Raw genomic sequence first — 22,588 nt, 5'->3', positions numbered from 1 at the left:
TTTCGGTTATTGGTACACCACATCATAACATCATGTAGTGAATGTACCTGGTTCTCAGAAGAGAAGGACTACTACAGTCCCCACGGTACTTTGCTCCTTTGTTACCATTTTTCCAGCCGAAGGGAAAAGATAGAAGCTCGCAGTATAAAAGCTTGCAGATCACGAGACCTTGTCCCTTTTTCCGCCGTCTCTCGTCTTGGCAGCACCTCGCTCTCCAGCCGTCTTGTCGTCGCTAGTAGAGTAAGGCCTACCTTGATTTTGGGACATTCTCTCTCTCTGTATTGGATTTATCAGCTTAAATTGTAATTATATTGTATTATAGTGTGTTGTTTTGCATTCCGATATCTTATTTAGTAAATTAGTTTGTTTCTCCTCAGATTGTTGCCGCTGCTCTTTGCTCTCAGGGCCATCTCCTTACCCTTTTCCCCTTTTCCTTTTCCCGGGGCGTGGGCCCGTGGGTCCCCCGTCCCCTTTGTCACAGAACCAGGCCGAACGCAGTAATAGAAGTATACGCAATCCCAAGGAAAAATAGAACTTCTGCTTCAGCTGATCAGTTGGAATAATATGGAAAAATGAAACAGACTATTTAAATTGGCAAAAAAACAAATTAGACTATTAAAAGCTGAAAATAATCTAAGCAACTATAAGTAGCCATGAGGAAATAAATTTTAAACGTTTATGATTTGGAACTTCATGACTAACGTAGGCTACAGAAAATCACTTCTGTTCATGTGGGAAGTAGAAGAGTATGTAATAAGATTATTAATGCATTTGATTACTATATATTTGTGAGTGATGAATATATATGCTAATTTGTTAAAAAAAAAATAGAACTTTAAAAAAATTGTGTAAGTCAGAAGATGCATTTAATACAAACGGATTAACGAGCAGATCCCAAAGATTAACCAAATTATAATGAAGATGTATTTTGAAGATCTTCTCAAAAAGCATTAGGAGATGGGAGTTCCATATATTACAGTTAGAGTATTTCCACTGGGTATGTGAAAGACTAGATTCCTTAGTAATAAAACCAAAGCTGTTTGAGCATATGGAACATATAAAGAAATCTGCATTCTTCTCAGACTTGTGAATATTATTGTTGGGTGTCAAAATGTCAAGACAAAGTCTTGTTATCCAGAATTTGATAGGCATTTTGCCAATGACATGATGTGGAATAGAATTTCACCTTCCTAAGTCTTCTGCAGTCACCATGGTCGAAAGCATTTATCTCTGAGAGTGAGAGAGAGACTGGAATAGTTGTTTTTTGTTTGTTTTTTAAAATTAAGACAAATATATTGAATACTGTATGGAAAACAACAACAGAAAGCAGAAATCCATATATTCAATAGCAAATCAAGTATGTCTCAGTGAACCGTCTAAAGACAAAGACCAAGCAGTCTAAAACAGGAAATTTTTGCCTCAGACTGAGAACGCACTTGAAAAAGAAAGAAATACGATGAGGGAGAAATGAGCTAGGTAATGGTGTGCAGGGAAAGCAGAAGGATGGGAATTTGAAAGAAGACCCTGAATGTCTCCTGGAAAAATGGCCCAGAACAGAATAATCTTCATCACCTTACTTTAGAACACGTTTGTTGAAAACGTTTGTAGAAAACTTCTGTCACTATTTGACTAGGTCAAATAAGCTAGACCCCTTCCTCTCCATGTGAGAAGCAGGTTAAATGGTACTGGCACCTGCTTGTTCTACACACAGTACTGCAAACTTAATCCTTCCCCTGCAATCACAGAGAATGCGGACCTGCTACCCTTCTATTTACCTGGAAGGAACACATTTACAGCGAACTCAGGTTCATCTCTGCTCAGTTAGTTGTTTCATTCAGAGAAACAGCTTGAAACGCGAGAGAATAGGATGCACGAATACTCCTCACAACTAGCGCACCAAATGTTTGCCCTAGGGATGGGAAAGATATGTTCAAGTCTCATCAGGTGGAGGAAAGACAAAAATAGACTTCTCTCTGCTGGATGAGTACTTTTACCACAGAACTGCTGGATAAACTTTCTCCTCAGCCGTTCTGTGCAGAGTCCAGTACTTGAGCTAAGCAGGAGAGGAGAAAAACACCTATCTGAATGAACAAAATAAAGTGAAGGTATAAAGAAAACCGTACAGTCTTGTCACAACTGGGAAACTTATATATGAGGAATTCTATTAAAGACAAAATACTTTCAAGAAATCCATAAGGAGTTAGACGTACTCAAGGTTAGGTAAAAGGTCACTGATATTTCTGGTGACTTAAATTTTGCATTTTTAACCCACATTGCCAGGTAGCTCCTTCCTGAATGATCTCCTTATTGTACTGACTACGCACCAGGTATTACAGAAGATAAGTCCCACAAACTGAAATGGCAGGAGGCTAATTCTCATAAGCATTTTTGAAAATCAGTCCACCAGTTTCAGAAACTCTGGACTGAACTTTTCTACTGGAATATTTCTTTTTACTAGCTAATGCTGGATCACAGTTTATCCATCAAATCAAGAGTACTGTACATATGCACCCTCTGCACTTCTGCTTCCACATACTTGCACAAAAGCAATGACCTTAATTAGTTAAACAGCAAGACACACATGATCATTCCTTTTTAGACCAAACCAGTTCCTAAAATAACAACTGATGCAAAATTAATTAAACCAAGGCAGATGTAGGGGAGGAAAATGAGAAATAATGTATTTAGAATTTGAAGAGAAGTAATTAGTTTTGGCAGGTTATTTATTTATGTAAATTGAAAAAAATTAGCTGTAGTATGCAGAAACAATATCTGCTTTACTGCCTACTTACAACAAACAGAAAAAGTTGTGGTAAAATATCCGACTGCATTTCAAAGTTTGCAGTACTTCCTCTGACAGTATGTAAAAGAGCTTCTCATATGGAAACATCCCCAGCTAACTACATACAGAAGACAGTATGCCAAAAGACAAACCTACTAATCTCAAGGTTTAGGATTTCTGTTTGCTTGAACTACCCGTGCATAGGTTGTGGCAAGGCAGGGGTTGGCCTCTTCTCCTATGATTGAGGCAGGATCAAATACCAAGAACGATTCTGCTCTTTCTCAACAGATATCATATTTTTCCTCAGAGATTTCAAAGCCTGAGTTCCAGAAAGCACTAGTTTCTGATGATAATAACACCAACCAGTAAGGCCAGAGACACATTTATATGCCTCCCTCAGTGGTTCATACGGCCTTGCATGACAACACATAACACTAATGGGAAGGCATAAAGACCTTTGGCCAGATACCAAGGGGGAAGACAGGTCCTATTAACAGTCCTACAATTTCAGAACCTGTGGAGAGGAAAAGCTTACAGAGGCAACCCAGGCAAATAGAAGAGTTGTGCAGCAGAGGATCTCGGAGTCCTCAACTACAACTTTGCCTACAGTGGAGTTTCCCACTCTGAAACGGCTTATGAACAAGGGTAGCATGCAGTAAGCAAGGCCCCATGGGGTAACAGCCACTCTTAAATCCTGGTTTTCAAAGTGTTCTTCAAAGATGGGAAAAGCATCATCAGCTCCTCTCAAGAGAGCTCTGAAAGTTTTCTCTCCATAACCAAAGTTCAATATCCATTTTGGGTTACTCTGCAGTGAAAGAATGTGTCTCTGTCAATTTTCTCCCATTAAACTTAGTAGAAAGATAATAGCATGTGGCTCAAAAAACAATTCTGAGTCTTCCTTTCTTTCACAGACTGAGGTGCACGATGATCATTGGTTTAGGCAAAGCATCAAACCAGCATTTCAGCTTTATACCTAAGCCTATGCATAAGCACCATGTAACATTTGCAGAACATGGCAAGTGGGCTATTCTGCGTCCTCCAACCTTGCTAGCACTAGGAGTAGTAAAGGTTTCTTTCAAATATATACTCAAATAGATGTTGGTGTCCTGGACACCAACATGGACATGCTTATATGATTAGCATAAGGCAGTAAAACAATAGCCTGGTGTTTAGAGAATTCCATCACAATTAGAACAGAGGTTTATGTGATAGTAATTAGAAGTTATGGGTTTGGTTTATGTACCTGGAACAGGAGGTCAGTTAGTGTCAAATTACTCAGTGACAACTAATGTAAAATGACAGCTATCTTTAACAAAAGGAAAGAAATCAATATTCTTGTGTAACTGTCCACTGATCTCCAAGATTAGCTTTGAGTAACATTCATCTAATACCTACAGATTTACAAAGATTATAACAGAATTATTTGAGTAGCACCTTCAGACAGATTTAGGGACTTCAATTCTGCTTAGTTCTGCTTCAGGCACCACAGTCTTGTAGGACATACAGCCTGTCACCTCTGCACCTCCATTTCTTGATTTCCAGACCTACCAAACATACAAGCTGCAAGACATACTTAACATCTGCATTGCCCAAGAAAATCACCAGCCCAAAGGCAGAGTTTGAGGTATATGGTAACAAAAAAGAGCAGTTATTACTGCTATTCACATTCACTCTGCTGGACTCAGAAAGCCTTTGAACCTTTGAAGCACCTGAGCTGCATTTTAAGGTATTGCAGTCCACTTTTTCTGCTCAGAAGCACAAAATAACAGGCAGCAGAAGGACTACAAATTGCTTTATAGGTGCTATAAATACAAATAATCCTCACCCATAAGTTGCACTGGCATTAGAAAGATCTAGTCATTTATTAAATGCATGGCACAGCTGCAGATGATCATGTTGTCAGAGGGATTCTTGCTTTAGAAACTGAAATGTCCCTTCGACTTAAGTAATGCAGGCAAAAAGGAACAATGCTTTAATTGATCATACTTGTGTTGTGATCGTTGCAAAGCAGAGGTTATCATGTCCAAAAATTACAAACAGAAGTAATCTAACACACCTCAGAAATTCCCCTGTAAGCAAAAAGACACAAATGGTAAAGTGAGATTTAGTACACCCGTATGTATACTTGCTCAGCAAAACAGAGATGGATTTTACACTAAGTTGCACTGATGATTTGGAATATTATTTTGAATAAATCTCTGGTTTGTTGCTTCATTTTCAGATTTAGACAATTCAAGACTTCTTGGTGCACCATTGGATGAGATTCCTCTCCTACACGGAGAAAAGCACCTCTCTCAGTCTAGATATAACACATACCTTCCTTGGAGCAGCAGGGAGGTATCATAAATCACACGTTATGTGTCTACATTTGGAGGGTAAGAATATCTCTGATGGTTAATTCAATCTGTTCATCTGGATGCATATTCAGCTCCCAGTAGCATAGTCTCGATCCTATCCTTTCCAGTCCGCATTCTTTTCTGATTGCTTTACTTACGCATTCAAATTAGCATATTTACCACTCCTGGAAAAAAATATCCCCAGATAATAGCATGGGATTTTAAATCTTCATGTGCAACTAATATGATGGTTAAATAAATCTAATTTAAATGAACAGCATAATTCTTGGTCTTCAAGAATCAAGGTTACAACAGGGAGAAATTTACTCTCAGTTCTTATTTCCCTTTGAAAAGCCTGACATTTCAACATACTTTTCAATTCGGAGGAAGACTTTTAACAAGCTTTTGAATGAGTAGCATCTTTCTCCTGGATCCTTAGATAAAGGTTATGGTTTAAGTGTTAGTACTAGAAATGGTGTTACCCCACTGAATTAAAAAGAAGCCATTGCAAGTGAATGCAATTTTTGTCTGAGACTGATGGTTTTGGCAAAGTGGGTGGCATAATATCATGGATTTTGAAGGATATTGTCAGCCAGGATATGTGGTCCCCACATGTGATAACACTTGCAAGATGGTCATAAAGAAGTCATTCTTTAAAGAAAAGCCCTTCTCTTTCCACTTCCCCACCGTAAAATAGTTATCACAAAGTTTAACTATTTTGAGGTTGAGAGGAGTTGTTCAAAGATGCTCCAAGCCAAGAAATTCTGGCTCAGATTAGGAATTAGAAACTTAACTGCTATTTAGATGCTTAGGCACACACCAGATCTGTCTCTGTACTGATGTCTTGTGTTTATACTGAATGAAATGTTCTTTAATGCTTTTAATTAATTTTATCATCAACAACAAAAAAGTTTATGGCCCAAAAACAAAGACTTTAAATTAGTATTTTACTGCCTTTCTGTTCCACCATTTTGTCAGGATCTCTGCTGCAGTCTACATAGCATACAGTCAGATAAAAGTCAGACAAGACTCGGGGAATGGTTTCAAGAGCATATTTATTTTTCTGGTTTCTTGATAAATTAAACAAACCTGAAAGACCTTGATATCTGTTATGACAGAAAAAAACATCTAAAAGGACATATTTTTCCTATAATACCATCTTCACGGCCCATTGGTGCACACAGCTCCTAGTATCCTTGAGAAGGTCAACAAGGGGGTGCTAAGAAATCATGACAAATGTAGGGGGAAGCATGCTACTTCACCTCCAAGCCTCCCTAAAGAGAGCTATGACAATCTACAAGCAACATCATAGGTGTGGGTAGAGAGCACTAGTTCCTGTATGGCTGCTGGTTTCAGTGGAGCTTCCTCATCTGGTCTAGTGCCAGATGCAGCCTGTGAACATTTAGCATCTTTACTGCTTCCTTTTTTGAACAACCAAATCTCATGAAAAGAGAATGTTCATTTCCCACCAAAACTCTGCCATTATTTGCTGAGCCCATAGACTTAGTAGCTCTCTCCTAAGGTATCTTCAGATAGATGTTTTGTTCATCTTTTACATAATTTTAGTTTATCTTCAGCCTCCAGTGAATCCAAATGAGTCAAGAATTAAAAAAAAAAATCTTTTTTTTTTTTAATTAAGAGTCCTTTAGTCATTGCTAAGAATTGAGAAAACTGCCCAACACAATTCCAAGCAAATCATTTATCTAGGTTCTCAGAATAAAGAACTTAGTTAACTGCCTATGCCTGTTTGAGAATGAACGAATACCATAAACATTTAAGAAAGAAGTACAAGGAATAGAGACCGAGATACAATATATTCTAAAGTCTTGTGGCTAGGATATTCCTGTGGCTCCTGAAGTTACTAACTGCAAGGTGGGAACGGACGGTAAAGTGGTATCCAGAAATCTAACGCACGTTGGTTCCAGTCCCTGAATTATTCAATTGTTCATTCAGTAGTCAGTATTCTGAGCTTATTCAATAGTTAGCAGTGAACTTTCACCCAGTATAGTTTCCATACTGCTTCCTTGCAAATTGTCATGCACTAGCCCTTCAGTAAAAATACTGAGTCTCCAACGAAGGCATTCTGAAACTAAAAACAAGCAAACAAATTTATCCCTTATTTATCAAAATCAATTTTTTTAATTTATTAGATGCAAATAATTTGCTTTGCATCACCTAGAATGATAGGACCATTTTCTCAGGTAGAACTCTGCTTCCACAACCAAGAAACTATGGTTTGCGTTGACTTTTTTTTCCCCCTGCTGTCTCATATCTCATTTGCCAGATGCCTCCAAGTATCTCTGAGGTTTTACAAAGAAAAATACCGTTATATAAAGTTGTGTTATGAATGAGACTGAAACAAAACAACAACAACAACAACAAAAAACAAACAAGTTTTAAGATCATGTCTCTGGTAGTAAAATGCACCTAATCAAGGGGACTGAATTGCATAGGCAAATTAAATTGACTCACTCCTCACTTGCTTAGTGGTTGTGAGGCTTACCCAAGCATTTGTACGTAGAGCATAAGTTGTCTGCCACATTTCAAACTTAAAATCATAGATGAGGCCCTCATTATCTCACACAGGGACATTCTTACTGTGGACACAGAAGTTAGCTGCAAATTTCTAGTCAGAATCTTTAGATGTGTAAAGACTTTATCACACAGACAAATATTAAGTTCTTCCTCCAAAGTAGGGTAGCATTTAAAGCAACTAGCCAAATACATTTTCCCTGTTGTTATTGTCAAAAATATTGAGTAATTTAGGAAAACATATTCAAAAAGTATATCTGCACCAAGCTGACATTCAGCCTGGGAATTTCTGGAGCCAAGTGGTTAATTCTGGAAACTGAAAAATTAAATCTTTTTAAGGAATTAACCTTTAAATACTGGATGGTTCTCAAGTTTTGCTGAGCTTCTATAATTGGCAGTCTAATCAGGCCCTCCTACAATTGCACGAGTGTTAATATTTAACATGAATTGGTAACAGTTAATTCTCTCCCTTGCTTTCTGTGTCATTATGCTTTAAACTGTTATCACTGAATATATATGTTTTTTTAAAGAAAAGCAAACTTGAACATTAAGCATCCATAAGAAAATGAAACAGGAATCTGAGGCACAAAGCCTGAACATCTCATGTATACTACTAAAAAAGGTCAGTTTGTCTCTAGGTTACTTGTGCTAGCCTATGCAGAGCTTTATGTAAAAAGTCTGATGATTTGATGAGCGGTATCGTGCTGCTGACTACAAATTATCCCTACTTCAAAGGATGAGAGCATCCTTTTTAACAATTGCACAAAGGGATTGAGAGAAGTGGAGGGGAGGCAAATGGAAAAAGAGAAAGCAAAGAAAAAGGGAGAGAAAGATGGCTTTTCTGGAATGGTTCCTACTACATTGGGATCATTTCTGAATTTTGAAGCAATTTTTAAAATGCTATCTTTACATCTGTAGGGAAAATTGCCTTAATATTCCAATTCTAGAGAGATCATTTGTTAAAAGAAAAAAATAGAGATAGCACTTTTTTAAAAAAAGTTTTAAAAGGTTGAAAGTTCAAGCCAGGACTTATGTCCATACCCTGTCAGGATCCAGATCTATGCCTGAACGTTGCCCAGTCAAGCATGCATACAGTAGTTTCTGCAATGAAAGGCCAGCCAGTAGCGACCGCGAAAACTGCTGATCTGAGAGCCTGAACTCTGATCTGATGGCTTTTTACCCGTAAAAAGGTTTGACACAGCATTTGTTCCAGTCAGAGAAGGGTTTCCACACTACAGTTGTCTTGTGACCTAATAAAATGCTGTAGCAGATCATGCAAGGTTTAGGGTTGGAAAAAACTTTTGTTTTCTAGGCAGAAACTCCATGCTCACAGGAGGAGCATGCAGAGGAGTAAGCTGTTCTTCAGAAGGTCTCTTTGATAAAAGGAGGAAGAGGGAGTTTCAAAACTAACTGAGAGCAACCCCACAGCATTTGCCTGAGATCTGCCAGCATGTGAGTCAACTCCACTAGCAGAAGTCACCACAGTGCTCAACCCAGCAGTTTCCACAGAGCAGCTGTGGCTGTGGATCAGGGTCTGCTGCAGGTCAGGGCTAAGCTGGGCATCCTCTGACTCCAAACATCAGGTCAATACTTAGATGTCTGAACCCAAGCCTGTCAGAGAGGCAGTGCCATGCACCTCAGACTCACAGGCATTTACTGTCTTCCCCCACAGCTCACACCCAGAGAGAGCTCCTTCCCATTAATCTCTCTGTACCATAACAAATTATAAAGCACCAGCAAGAGACGAAGCTCAGCAAACTCCAGAAAGCTATTATGAGGGAACTGCAATGTATTGAACAGAGCTCAGGACTGCGAGGCCCTTAAGTGATAGTAGCATCTGTCTTGGGACATTTGCCGGTGAATGTTATATTTCTTAATAAATATACTAAATAAGATACATAATTTAGCTCCTTCTCAGCATAATGATGGCCAGCTGCCAACTCCAGACTCAGGCTTGACTCCATGTCGGAGCTACCCGCTGGCCTGGTACAAATAGACTCATTAAAAAATCATTGCTGATGTGGGCTCAGGCTGTATTTCTTCCACTAATGGCTCAGTTTATGGCTCCCCTTCTTGAACAAATAGAGGAGTAGCCTCCAGAGAGGAAGATAACCCTCCTTACACACATTCCACACACATGAATGCAGGCAACATAGCGTGAGATGAAGGAAAGCAGAGGAGAAACAGTTTCCCCCATGCAGGAAAGGGAAGACTTTCAAGCTAGTTGTACCACATAACATGGGTGCTGAGTGATCACACTATTTATTAATTGGAACAGAAAAAGACTGCAGCCCAGATTATGTCGTCTTTACACTAGACATATTCAGACACAGATCCACATGCAGTGCCTGACATCTAACCAAGCAACACAGTCAAATCCAGGAGGAAAAAAAGACGCTGAAGGAGGCAGTTAAACAGGAACAACATGACTGCTTTCAAGTCCCATTAAGCCTTGTTTCTATTCCTGATTCAGCTGGGATTGTGACTATTGCTGAGTGTAACAGAGCTTCTCAGCAGGCAATTGTTTTCAGTTTTCCTTTACAGAATTTCCTTTCAGATTTGCTTTCTGGTTGTTAGTGAAAGTAGTAGCATAGGTACAAGCAGCTGTTTGAATCATTTGTATTAGGAGAGCAAGAAAATCTCATTGTATGTTCCCACCCAGGCCTCCTGAAATGTCTAAAAACACTAGAGTGTTTCTTTGACTTAAAGCTTTTGTTCTGTTCTAAGGGCTGACAAAAGGCTGATCCTTGCACTGGAGAGCACAATTTCAAAGAACATTAGCAATAAACATTATCAGAGGTAGCAAAAAAAACACATAGTAGTTTAAAAAGGAATATAAAAGCATAGGCCTAAAACACCTCTGTCTCCTCATCAAAACCAAACACTGGTAACAGCACAGAGCAACATTTCTGTGAACTCTACAAGCATTGGTAACTCCTGGAATGGCTCTAAAACAAGCAAATTCAGACTTGGGAAACAAGAAATTGAAGACACACTCCAAGCTTACACGTTATGAAGACTGAAGTGCTACTAAAGTCACTGTTCATTATTTGAGGGAGTCATGTACGGGTACCTGATAAATCAGAGCACTACACACTCATATAACTAAGAGGCTTCACAAAATAAAGTACCATTCCCACATATAACTCAGTAGCTGTATTTCACAAGATCTGATCAGGTCTCTGACTGTGACGCTAGAGACAGTCACTATCCCATCCACCTCTGGCCCAGAGAGTTGTCTTCTTTCCTACAAAATGTCTCAACAACAGTCAGAAGAACATGCTGTGTCTTCCCACATTGCTGCCTCCTGATGTGGACTGTACCCTCATACTTCATCCACACCAATGCTTAAATTTCAATCAGCCTCTACTCAAGAATTTCATGCAAGATATTGGTCTAATAAGTTGAAGTCTGAAATTTCTTTTCCACTGTGTATGAGAGTATTGTAACCAGCTATTTGCAGTATAATACAATAAGAGCTCAAGTCCCACAGAGCCTGCAATAATGCAATGCTGTAATTATCAAGACACTCACACATAATAGTCCTACCTACAGCCAACATTTACTGCATTTTTATACCCAACAATCACATTGCATGTATTAGCACCCCATGAGAATCAAGAACCAGATCCACAAAGTCTCCTCTCCCTCACTACCAGTGATTTAGGCCCCCTCCAGTGTATGCTTTCTCTCTTAACTCTTCCATTTTCAGTACAGTGTAACAACTTCAGTAAACTTGATACCCTGTCCCCACCAAAGTCTCTGGGTCACACATTTTCACAAGAGATTAAATTTCAGATCAAACCACCTCAGGTTAGGTCAGACCTAAAATTCAAATCTCATACCACTACTAGGCTAATTCAAAGAAAAGGCAATCACATAAAATGAAAATTATGTGTTCTCCTTGAAAAGAGGAACTTCTTCTCAGATAAGACTTCTGAAGCAGAAACCAAGCTATCAAGCCCTCAAATTTTGGGCCTTCCCTAGTATTTAGTGTTTTCTATTTACTTGCTCTGGTCTGCCGTCTGTAACTTAGACTGCAACCCAAGGTGCTTAACTTTCTTAGAGATCACTGCAAAGTCTCTAGGCACACAAGCCAGGCTTGTGCCAGAATCCACAACACTCCTGGCTTTTGGATGTTATTTATGAGATGAGACATAGAATCAGCAATTCTTCACCACTTATACACCTTTGTTCTGCACAAGCCTGCAGTGATAGTCCATCATGCTAAATTTCAGAGATGGAATTTTACAAAATCTACATATAGCTTTCAGAAGACTTACAATTTAAATCTACTACCTGAATCAACACACTATTAATTTTGCTCTGAGAGCATTACAACCCTGCTAAACCAAGTTAACACAGGATTGAATGAGCCCCTAGAGTTGTAGGTTATTTCTTCTCTGACTGTACACCTCCCAGGTGTATACTGTTTATTTACAGACAAACTTGAGGTCTCTAGATAGCCCATTAGTAATCTTTTTTCATTACTTTTCCCAGACCTCCCTTTCCTCTCTCAGAGCTTAACCTTTGCTAGAAACATACTCTTTAAAACCCCTGTATTTCCTTAACATAAAAAACCAGCCCCATTTTAGCTTTCAAAAGAAGCTGAACTGGCACACCTGCTAATCATTTGTATTTTTCAATTATACCTGACCTTCTCTTGCTCTTAAAGGGCCACAGGTTAGCCACATCTAGTCTATTTAGAAAAAAAAACAGCAATATGCTTTTAGCATACCTACAGGCAATGGCTATGAGGGAGATGATAGTTAAGTATCTTTTTAGGAGCATTAATGATTTAGAGTATGGAATGGTATAAACTATAATTATGAAGGTTTAGAAATGCAGTTTGGAGGAAAGATAAGTGAATATATAGCAGGGAATACATTCTGTACTTTGTTCGCTACGTACTGAAATAGTTTTGCCAGCTCCATACAGCTAAAAAAGAAAAATTTCTTTAAAACTGCTGTAGCAGTTTATCAGAACTGGTTTGGTATCTGAGTGAATTGAAGAAATCTAAATAAAGTTCAATTCAAAGATGTTATCCCTTGAAGCACGTGTACAGACTCTTCAGACAGATAATCTTTTTCACCACTATAAGACAAGCTTGCTTCAAACCTGGTCTTCCTCTACTGGTGTAGACTAGTTTATTTACCTTTCTTTACATAAGCAAAAATGTTCAAAACTGTAAGAAATTCTGTGCAAATAGAGTGTTTGGTTCCTGCATAGCTCAAAAAAATTCTATGGTGACTGAAGTTCTGTCATCACAAAAGTTTACACGTGTACTGTCAGGTACCAGATCTTCATTTTAAGACATTAAAACGTTTACATTGTTTCCCACTTCAATACTACACCAAAATCAGTGTACTCCTCCTTTACAGCAAGACACCAAAGCAATGTTCCAAAGCCTCACTGATTTTAAGAGGGCTTTGATAGTCCAGAAGGACCTACTGTGTAAAGTCTTTGTAGGAGGGGAGGTTGGATTTTTGAAAAAAAATCTCAAAGGAAATGGCTTTCCTCTAAGGGTTATATGAATTTATGAGGACTGCAAAGGGTGCTACATGGTTCAAGTGTTACAGCTGCTGCTTTCTTATCCTGTTTGTCACTGGGAATTAAAAGCCTTATCAACACAAATGTAAGGGTTTTCATAACTGGGATTTCAAAAGTGAGCATAAAAAAAAACCAAAGGCTTATCTGATGTGTGCCCAAACGTTCCAGGCTCTCAATATGCTAAACCTTCTGCCCTCACTCTCTATTCTCCAAAGGATCTAAATTCCGAGTCAAACCGTAGAAAATTTTCTCTTGTCCAAGATGCATCAAATTATCCACAGTGATTCTGAGAGGAAAAAATGATATTTCTGCTGTGCCAGCATCTGGAAAGCAGCCTTCTTGGCAAGATTGAAGAGCAGTCTTTCTAATTGCATGTTCAAATATTTTAACATTGCCATCCCATATGGATTAATCATTTGGTTCAGAACAAACTGCAAAAATACCCCGTGATAAAGATGTTGAAAAGAACATCCCTTACCAATGTCAGGATACTGAGGCTAAAAATGCCTCAAGTTTGAAAGCCTCTGGTGTTACAAAGCTTTCAGATCCAGACAGGTTGAGTTCAAACAAAAATAAACAGATACATTGCAAAGCTGAACCAATGATTTAATAAGCTACATGTGCTCAACTGATTAGTTGAATAGAATGAGCAGTTCCAGTACACATAATCTTATGCACTCAAGTATTCATACAAATAATTCATAGTCACAAAACCTTTTAAGGCTTTTTCATTACAAGGGCATCCTGGGACAACTCCTAAGAGGGGAGAGCAAGAGCAAGGCATTTTACTTTGCCAGATACTACAGAATAGTCACAGGAAATCTGGAGTTGTATAGCTTAAATATCCCTCAGCATACCCTGGACTCTGATTAGTAGGAAATGAATGACAGGAGTGGAGCTACTCAGTTTAATTATCAGTTTTGCTGCATTTTTAATAAGCTCTTAAAATCTAATTTTGGAAGAAGGAGTTTTGCCCCCTGTAGGGAAAGGTGATAGAAGCGATCAAAATTCCAGTTTGTCAAGCCTGGCCATTTCTCTAGAAGAGAAGTTCGCAGTAAATTGATAGGAGGACAGCAGAACAGCATTGGTGTAAAAGCTAATGCACTTTACTACTAGTATTCTACACTTTTCTAAGGATGCAAACCATTTCCACATTGAGTCAGAGCTCTGCCAATTCCAAGCTCCCCTGCTAAGGTTGGGGTATCAATAGGAATGACTCCATGATTTCATGGATGTCTATTAGGAAATAGAATCATCCATTAATTTCAGGCAGCCACTGTGGTAACGGTTTTCAGCCAAAAATATGTTGTAAAGATTGGAGCATGTGACTTCACGACCAAATCAATGCTTCATTAAGCTATAGGAACCATTCATTCGCTGTTTAAAATATGTATATGTAATTAGATCTGCTGTAGCAAGAGGAACTAGCCTTTTGTCAGCTCTCAGCTCTAGCTACCCTTCCCTCAGGCTCTACTTCATCACTCTGCTAGCAAGAAAAGGCACTAATCCTTTCTTCTGGCTAAAGAGATATCTTGGGAATATGTATCTGGGGACACAAACCAGTTAATGACTCCTGCTATGGACTAATTTTTGAATCATAGAACCACCAAGGCTGGAAAAGACCTACAAGATCATCCAGTCCAACCATCAACCTATCACCAATAGTTCTCACTAAATCATGTCCCTCAACACAACATCTAAATGTTCCTTGAACAGGAAAGATATTTGCAAGAGTAATCGCCTAATAAAAATGGTAATTTATTAAAAAGAAATGTAGGATTCCATGACCAAAGAGGAGGTCCGGTGGCTGGCTCTTTCCAATACACACCTATTTTCCTTGTCTTATTTGACCATAGGAGATCAAAGAGTTGTTAAATTAATGCTCTGTGTTTCTTATTCAAATCCAAATGCAAGCAAGGCATGGGAGAATGGGGAAGATAGTAAGCAAGTCTTAAAAATCTCCCCTTACTTTTTCCCACTCCCTCTTTTGTATCTTATAAAACTCAACATCCCATGAGGTACAGCTCTGAGATGGCAGTGTTGACGTTAAGGAGTTACAAAGTAGGAACTGTTTACATTGCTAAGTGTGCTTCTCAAAAGGAATCACATCAGAGCAAAAAGGGAATAAAGCTCACTAGAATAGGTAAAACCAGTGCACCACATTCATTGATTAATATTTTTGTTGGCACTTGCTTATGTTGCCTCCTTTCAGGGAAGAACTTTATTCAGTGTGTACAAGACAAGCTTCAGCAGGCTGTTCTTGATGTCTTAACATAAGTGGCATTTTTGGATGAAAGACTTACCCACGCTGCAGAATTCTGACAGAAACTGAGCTTGTAAGTTACACTAAATATATTCCCCCATTTATGGGAGTAATTTCCTCTCACATATAATCAGAACTGAGTAGGGAGAGCAATTGCAACCCAGAAAAGATGCTGAGACTACAAAATACTTTCTCTTCCAAAACATGTAATTTTGGTAACTTCAAATGACTCTCCTTTGTACTTTACAATAATTATAATTGAAATTTACAAATGGAATAAGCTTTTAAAAAGTAAAATGGAAACCTTTTCATTTGAAAACACTAAATGGAGTACTCAAAATTTCTCATATCTATTTTTAGAAACAAAGGAACAAGCACTGGCAATTTCCTCCTTTTCAATCTCAAAAAATTGCCATTTTAAGAATGCCTTCATTCTTCGAGGGACAGAGACAGATAGCTGAAGAAATCAAACCTTCTCTTAAAAAAAATTTCAAAACTTGTCATGGTAGATATGAAATATCTACTTGCCTTTGCACTGAAAGGTAAAGAGCAAACAGAGGCATCTCTTTCCTTCCTCTAGCTCGCTGCCATTTTGAGGTCAATATCACATAGTGAGAGTTGCTATGGTGTCAGTCTATCCAGTCTGTATTCTTCATTTTTGTAGCCCTGAGAAGCTAGATGACTACCTTCTCATTGTTCTCCCCTTCCACGTGGAGCAATGGAAGCAGTGCATCTGATTCTGCCTCCTGGTGGGATTTAGTAGTCTGACATCTCCAGTCTGCCAACAGTACCGAGAGAGCTATAGTAAAGACTCCCGGTGAAGAGGACTTCTTGTTTACCAAAAACAGTTTTTTCATTTCACATGTGGTGTTTTCTTTCCCTGATCCATACATCTGGAAATGGAAGTATTTCAATTCATTTGCCACACTGTTCTGGTGACTTCTGAAATAGTTGTCTAATTATGCTGTCTTTAAAAAAAAAACTAATCAGATTTTTGGATGCTTCCCCAAATCAAAGTTCCAAATCATCCAAGCTTCATCTTTAGCTAACTTTATCCTTTCAGAACACTTTAGTATTATTATATTTAGTGTTCTAAAGTCGCACGAAGCCAAAGCACTGTGATACTTTGATGTTTGTAAAGGCTTTGAAGTTCTTGTTTCCTATTACTGTTGCCTTCCCTTCACTCTATACTCACAGCCCAACTATCTCTTGTACATTTTCCTTTGAAATACAGCACAGGCACTTGCTGACAGCTTATCTTACCAGGAACAGACAGGGATAGAGAACCAGGGCAGAGGAGAAAGTGAAAATTAACTAGTTATTTTTCAGCCCGTTCTGAACTGCAATATTCCACCATATGCAAATATAAAACTGCGTTGCTAAAAATGAGATCTGTCAACCTTTTTCTTCCCCTTTTATAATCATAGATTGGTTTGGACTGGAAGGAATCTTTGAAGATCATCCAGTCCAAACCTCCTGCCATTGGTGGGGATATATCTTTCACTAAATCATGTTGTGCAAGTTCCCAACCAACCTGACTTTGAATGCTTCCAGAGATGGGGCTTTCACAACTTCTCTGTTCCAATCAATTAACACTGTCATTGTAGAATATTCTATTCCTTATACTCAATCGAAATCTACCCACTTTCAATTTAAAACCATTGCCCTTTGTCCTATCCAGATCCAGGTATATAGTCTTTCTCCATCTTTATTATAAGGCCCCTTCATATACTGAAAGGTTGTAATGAGGTCTCCCCAGAGTCTCCTCTTCACCAGGCTGAATGAGCCCATCTCCCTCAGTCTGTCTTTGCAGGAGAGGTACTTCAGCCCTTTGATCATCTTTGTGGCCCTCCTCTGGACCTGCTCCAATAGCACTACATCTTTCCTGTGCTGGGGGCCTCAGGCCTGTACAGAGCACTGCAGACAGGGCCTTACAGAGTGAATGGGAATAATCACCTCTCTTGCCCTGCTGGCTATGCTTCTTTTTACGCAGAACATTACTATTGATGCAGTAATCATTTGCCTTTTCTAAGAATTTTGAGGTATTATAGATGAATCACTTAAAAACCTAAACTAGGCTGTGAAATAACAGTTAAGAGCAGCACTAGAAAAAAAAAAAGTGGCTGAATAACTTGGGAATAAGAAATTAAAGAGAAGCTTGGTGAAATATGAAGATGAAACAACTATATTTACCCTGCACTTTCTGCAGTAATTTGTTCTAGAAGATACTGGCTAGTAGTTCAGATATGTATCTTGATTTTCTGAATAATCGGGTCCAATCATTCTTCTAAATGATCTGAAAAGAGGATAGTCGCATTCAAATCATTCTTCCTTTTTAATACCTATCTCTCTCTAGGCATCACATTCAAGGCCCTGGGTAATGAGTACGGGCAAGCTATAGAGCAGCCATTAAAAAATCACATCCTATTTGACATGAAAACAATTTGTAACTTTGAGGATTTCTGTTTATTGTTTATATTAAGCACATCTAAGAATGTCCACCAAAGCCAAAGATTAAAGTGACGCCTACTTCATGAAGCCACATTATACTTGGTGTTAATCTGCTCATTTCACTCCTGACCGTAGCACTTTTAGGCATGAAGAGGACAACATCAAATGCCTGGGGAACTGATAAGGTGAATATTCGTGGAATGTAAAGACTTCTTAATTTAAATGTCTGCAAAATGTGATTTTCAACATCACAAGTTTTACCTTAACTTTCACCTTGATGCCTCAGTCCTTTGCTAGATGTTGATACTTGCAAATACTATTTCTTATCTGTAACAAAGCAGATAGTAAAGAGATTTTATAAGGATGATAGCACTATGCTTAGTAAATAGGAGAAGGACTAGAAGCAGCTATTCTATCTTTGTTTAAAACCATTTTTGCCTGCACAGCTGATTAATGCACTTCTCAGGCTAGCTAGAAGCAAGAAATGCATTCACCTAAACTGCTAATTAATCAGCACTGCAACACAGTTCTCTATGCTATATTGATTAATTATGCTACATAATTAATGTAGATTTAATCACTCTATCTGATGGTTTTGGGTAGGATAGCAGTACTGAAAAGTTGTGTTTTAGGAAATTTAGGAATGTTCTACAGTCACTTAAATCGTCAAGAGATTCCACAGGATTCTTTCTCTTGGGGAAACTCTTCACCAAGAATTAGAAAACCTGTGTATCCACACTGAGGTATTTTAAAGCAGTATTTCAATTATCTTATTTAGGAGTTCTTATCACAACTGATAAGGTCAAAAAACACTATGAGATACGTATCATAGGAAAGGGTTCTTCACTGTTGATGAGGCTATTCATTCTAACTCACTGTAAATTTGATTTTATTTCAGATTGGTCCACAGAAAACAATTTTTTTTCTTTTCCAAGAAAAGCAACAAGAAATCTTCAGGTCTCCTTTGTTGTTCACTTGTTTATTTTTTTTTTAACATACAGGCTTCTTTACAATGTCTCATCTCAGGCACACCAAAACAGTTGTCCACTCTCTAGGAAAAATGTGGGTCCCCTACTAAATGAGGTGGCTGCCTTGGTAACAGGGAATGCTGGGAAGGCAGAGAGTCTGAATGCCTTCTTTTCTTCAGTCTTCATTACTAAGAGTAGCCCTCAGGAATCCCAGACCCTGGAGGTAAGAGAGAAGTAAGAGGTGGTTGATACACCTGAAGGCTCTGCTACCATTCAACAAGATCTGGCCAGACTGGTGAACTGGGGAGGGTGGAACCTGATAAGCTTTAACAAAAGCAACTGTAGAGTCTAGCACTTGGAGGAATAACTGCATGTATCAGTACAGGTTAGATGATGACCTGCTAGAGGAGCTCTGTGTAGAAGGACCTGGGGGTCCTGTGGATAACAGGTTGGCCATGAGCCAGCAGCATGCCCTTGTGGCCAAGAAGGCCAATGGTATCCTGGGGTGCATAAAAAAGAGCATGGGCAGCAGGTCAAGGGAGATTACCCTCCCCTTCTACTCTGCCCTGGTGAGGACACATTTAGACTACTGTATCCAGTTCTGGGCTCAGAAAAGACAGGCGTCTCCTAGGAGGAGTCCAGCAGGGGGCCACAAAGATGATTCACAGCCTGGAGCATCTCCTGTATGAGGAAAGGCTGAGTAACCTGGGTCTGTTCAGACAGGGGAAAAGACAACAGAGAACATCTGATAAATGTTTGTAACTATCTAAAGGGAGGTGGAAGGAAAACGGATGAGGCCGGGCCCTTTTCAGAGGTGTGTAGCAATAGGACAAGGAGTAATGGCCTAGAACTTGAACATAGGAAGTTCTGCACTAACATGTAGAACTTCTTTATGGTAAGGGTGACAGAGCACTGGAACAGATTGCCCTGAGAGGTTGTGGAGTCTCCTTCTAGGGAGATATTCAAGATCTGGATGGACACCTACCTGTGCAACTTATTGCAGGGCACCTGTTTTAGCAGGGTGTTTGGACTCAATCTCTTGAGATCCCTTCCAACCCCTGCAATTGTCATAAAACGAACTGTGACTTAAAAGTAAATTTTTGTTTCTCCTGCCATTAAATTAGTACTTTTTCAGCCAGCACATCATAATTAATGCTCTGATTTTTTTTTTGACTTTTTTTTTTTTTTAACTAGAGACTCTCCATTTGACCAGTCAGCATTAATAAAGTACTAGAAGGGCTAAGATGAAAGGAAGGAAATGCAAATTGTGCTAGGGTCTTTGTTTAAATAAGGTTTGCAACGGTGATTTGCTGACTAATATGAGCAAAAAAAAAGAAATCAAACAAAAAAGCACGGACAGTTACAATCAGCAAAATAATGACCTGAATCTAAACTCCATTCAACTCTTAAGTATCTCCACCTGTAGAAAATGATACATGCTGAACGGAATATAAAAAAATCCTTTTCTAGAGCTTCATGGTAGCTCTGATGTCTTTTACCTTGTCCTCCTTCCAGTCTAAAGCCTGCTCGGTACCTCACTTCTTGATAGATGAGCCAGAGTTCTAGGTTAACAGTGAATAATTTATCACCTTAATAGACCATTCAATTTTTTTCTCTTATATTCAACAGATCCACAACTACCGTGTTGGTACTGACTAGATCAGTAGTCTACTCTACATTTGCAGGTTCACAATGACAGTTCAGTTCCTCCTGCTTCAGGAAGTCAATTCCCTGTCACTTTAGCACAAATTCGACATCCTCTCTAACAGGGAGTCAGGAAATACGGAGCTTTTTTTTTAATTTAAAAAAGTTATGTTGATGGGCTTCATTTAAACTGTACACATTCTCTCCAACTGTGACTTCAGAAAATACTTTTGGTAGAAAAAGGAAATTTAGAATATCAGACACTTTCAAGAGAAATGAGAATTCCTAGTTTGTTTGGTCAGACCTTATTTTCTGGTCTCTGGCTGAGAAAGTTTCTCACTATACTACTGAGTAATGAGAGAACATTCATAACAGTTTCTAAACTACATTGTGAAGGTGGCAAACTGCAATAAGTTTCACAAAATAGCTGAAAATGAGCCCCTAATCATTTGGAAATGTATTTTCCCCATAGTAGACTCTGTCTCTATTTGCTGTCATTGGGTAAAATCTGCAGTTGTGGCATCTGGAATGAAAAACAAGAATGAAGGAACAGATATGTATGCAGAAGTTTTGTATTATAGATCAAGGAGTTAATAGCTTCTTTCTCTGCTGTATCAGTGAAATCACATTGAGAGTATGTTATTTCATTCTGGACTGCTTAGTTACACAAAAAAAACCTGGAAGAACAAAGGGAACCTAGGAGAAGATGAAAACTAAACAGATGAAGAGACCAACTTAAAGACAAAGAACTGATGAATGGACTAATATCAGAGTTAACATTCTTGGTGCTACTTAATTATGTATCAGTCATAGGCAAAAATGCTCCAAAGAATATGCTGACAAGTACTCCTTTTTTCCCCCCATTTCTGACTTGACAAGCAGATCATGATTTTGTTGAATTAATTTGCTATTCAGACTTATTTCCCAGATAAATTTAGTGGCTCATCCACAAGTACTTAGTACTTAGCTGTAAGGATTTGCTATTTGAAAATCCAGCTGTGCTGTTCATATTTGATAGGCTACAGCAAGCACTTGGTGTGTATTTGTTCCCAGGAGGATGCATGTAATATCTCCATTGGCAAGATTGCCCACTAGAATATTTTTGGAAGACATGCACAAAAGGAACAAAAAGAGTCACAGAGCATATTTTTCAGAAACACAAGGTATGTTTTCAGGGAACGGTTCTATTTCCTGGCCCCACCTTCAAGAAGAAAACACCTTTTAGGTCAGAGGAGGTCAGACAGCCAGCACACTGAGCAAAAGGATCCGAGTTCTGACCTGCTAATAGAAGAAAGACCCATGCGGCTGTGATGTAAAGTATAACAGGTACTGATTATAGTTATCAGCCATATGGCAACTGAAGTTGAAGAAAGACAGCACATGTAAAACACTAATAAGCAATAAATATATAGAAATAGAAAGTGAAACTAAGCAAAGGAAAGCTAAATGGAATAGCAGAAATAATTTACAAATCTGCTGTATATTGGGAAATGATATTAGCATTTTGAGGAAAAAAGGCAAAAGTGCCACCACTTCAGAAAGTGAGACTGGGCATATGTATATGCTAAGAAGTCCTCTCATTTTTATCATTGTGTGAGAGAGAACAAAATACTTCTGCACCAGATTTGCATTCAGGTATACAGAGGAAATGATATTTACAGGTTTTGTGTTCAGGCTTTGTCTCCACCCTCACTACTGAGGGAGAGAGATCTACATGCAGTGAACACATCTAAGAGACTTACTGCTCATTTCCATTTAGAATATCTGTTTAAATACTGATTTGACCTCTGGCTGTATTTGGTGTTAGGTAATACATGTAAAATTGCCACCCAGAATTGTGTGAGAAGCACACGTTGAAAGGAACACATATCTTCTTGAGTTTTTTGCCTGGTTGTTTTATTTTCTCCTTCAGAATGCCAAAGAAAGGATACAGGCAACTGTAATGCCATAATACTATAATGCAAAGGAAAGTACAACAATAACAGCAGAGTAACACAATTCTAGGCTAGAGCAAGTGAGGACAAGCCCAAATGCAGCAGCCATAGACACAGAAACAAAAGAA

At 38.6% G+C, this 22,588-nt stretch overlaps 2 long non-coding RNA genes across 2 annotated transcripts in view; both read right to left on the bottom strand.

The window, feature by feature from the left end:
- Positions 1-22,588, bottom strand: part of LOC110402042 — a 111,609-nt gene that overhangs the window by 73,472 nt on the left and 15,549 nt on the right. The gene's annotated exons all lie outside the window — the stretch shown is intronic.
- LOC110402041 lies at positions 18,921-22,060 on the bottom strand. The gene is made up of 3 exons (XR_002440838.1): positions 21,728-22,060; positions 19,868-19,940; positions 18,921-19,099 (listed from the first exon to the last, which is right to left on the bottom strand). It is a non-coding gene; the product is annotated as an uncharacterized LOC110402041 (long non-coding RNA).

Source organism: Numida meleagris, chromosome 6 (genome assembly GCF_002078875.1).
Source record: "Numida meleagris isolate 19003 breed g44 Domestic line chromosome 6, NumMel1.0, whole genome shotgun sequence".
In the NCBI taxonomy this organism is placed as follows: domain Eukaryota; kingdom Metazoa; phylum Chordata; class Aves; order Galliformes; family Numididae; genus Numida; species Numida meleagris.
Note: the sequence above shows the minus strand (reverse complement) of the source record. Positions and strands in the feature narration are given on the sequence as shown.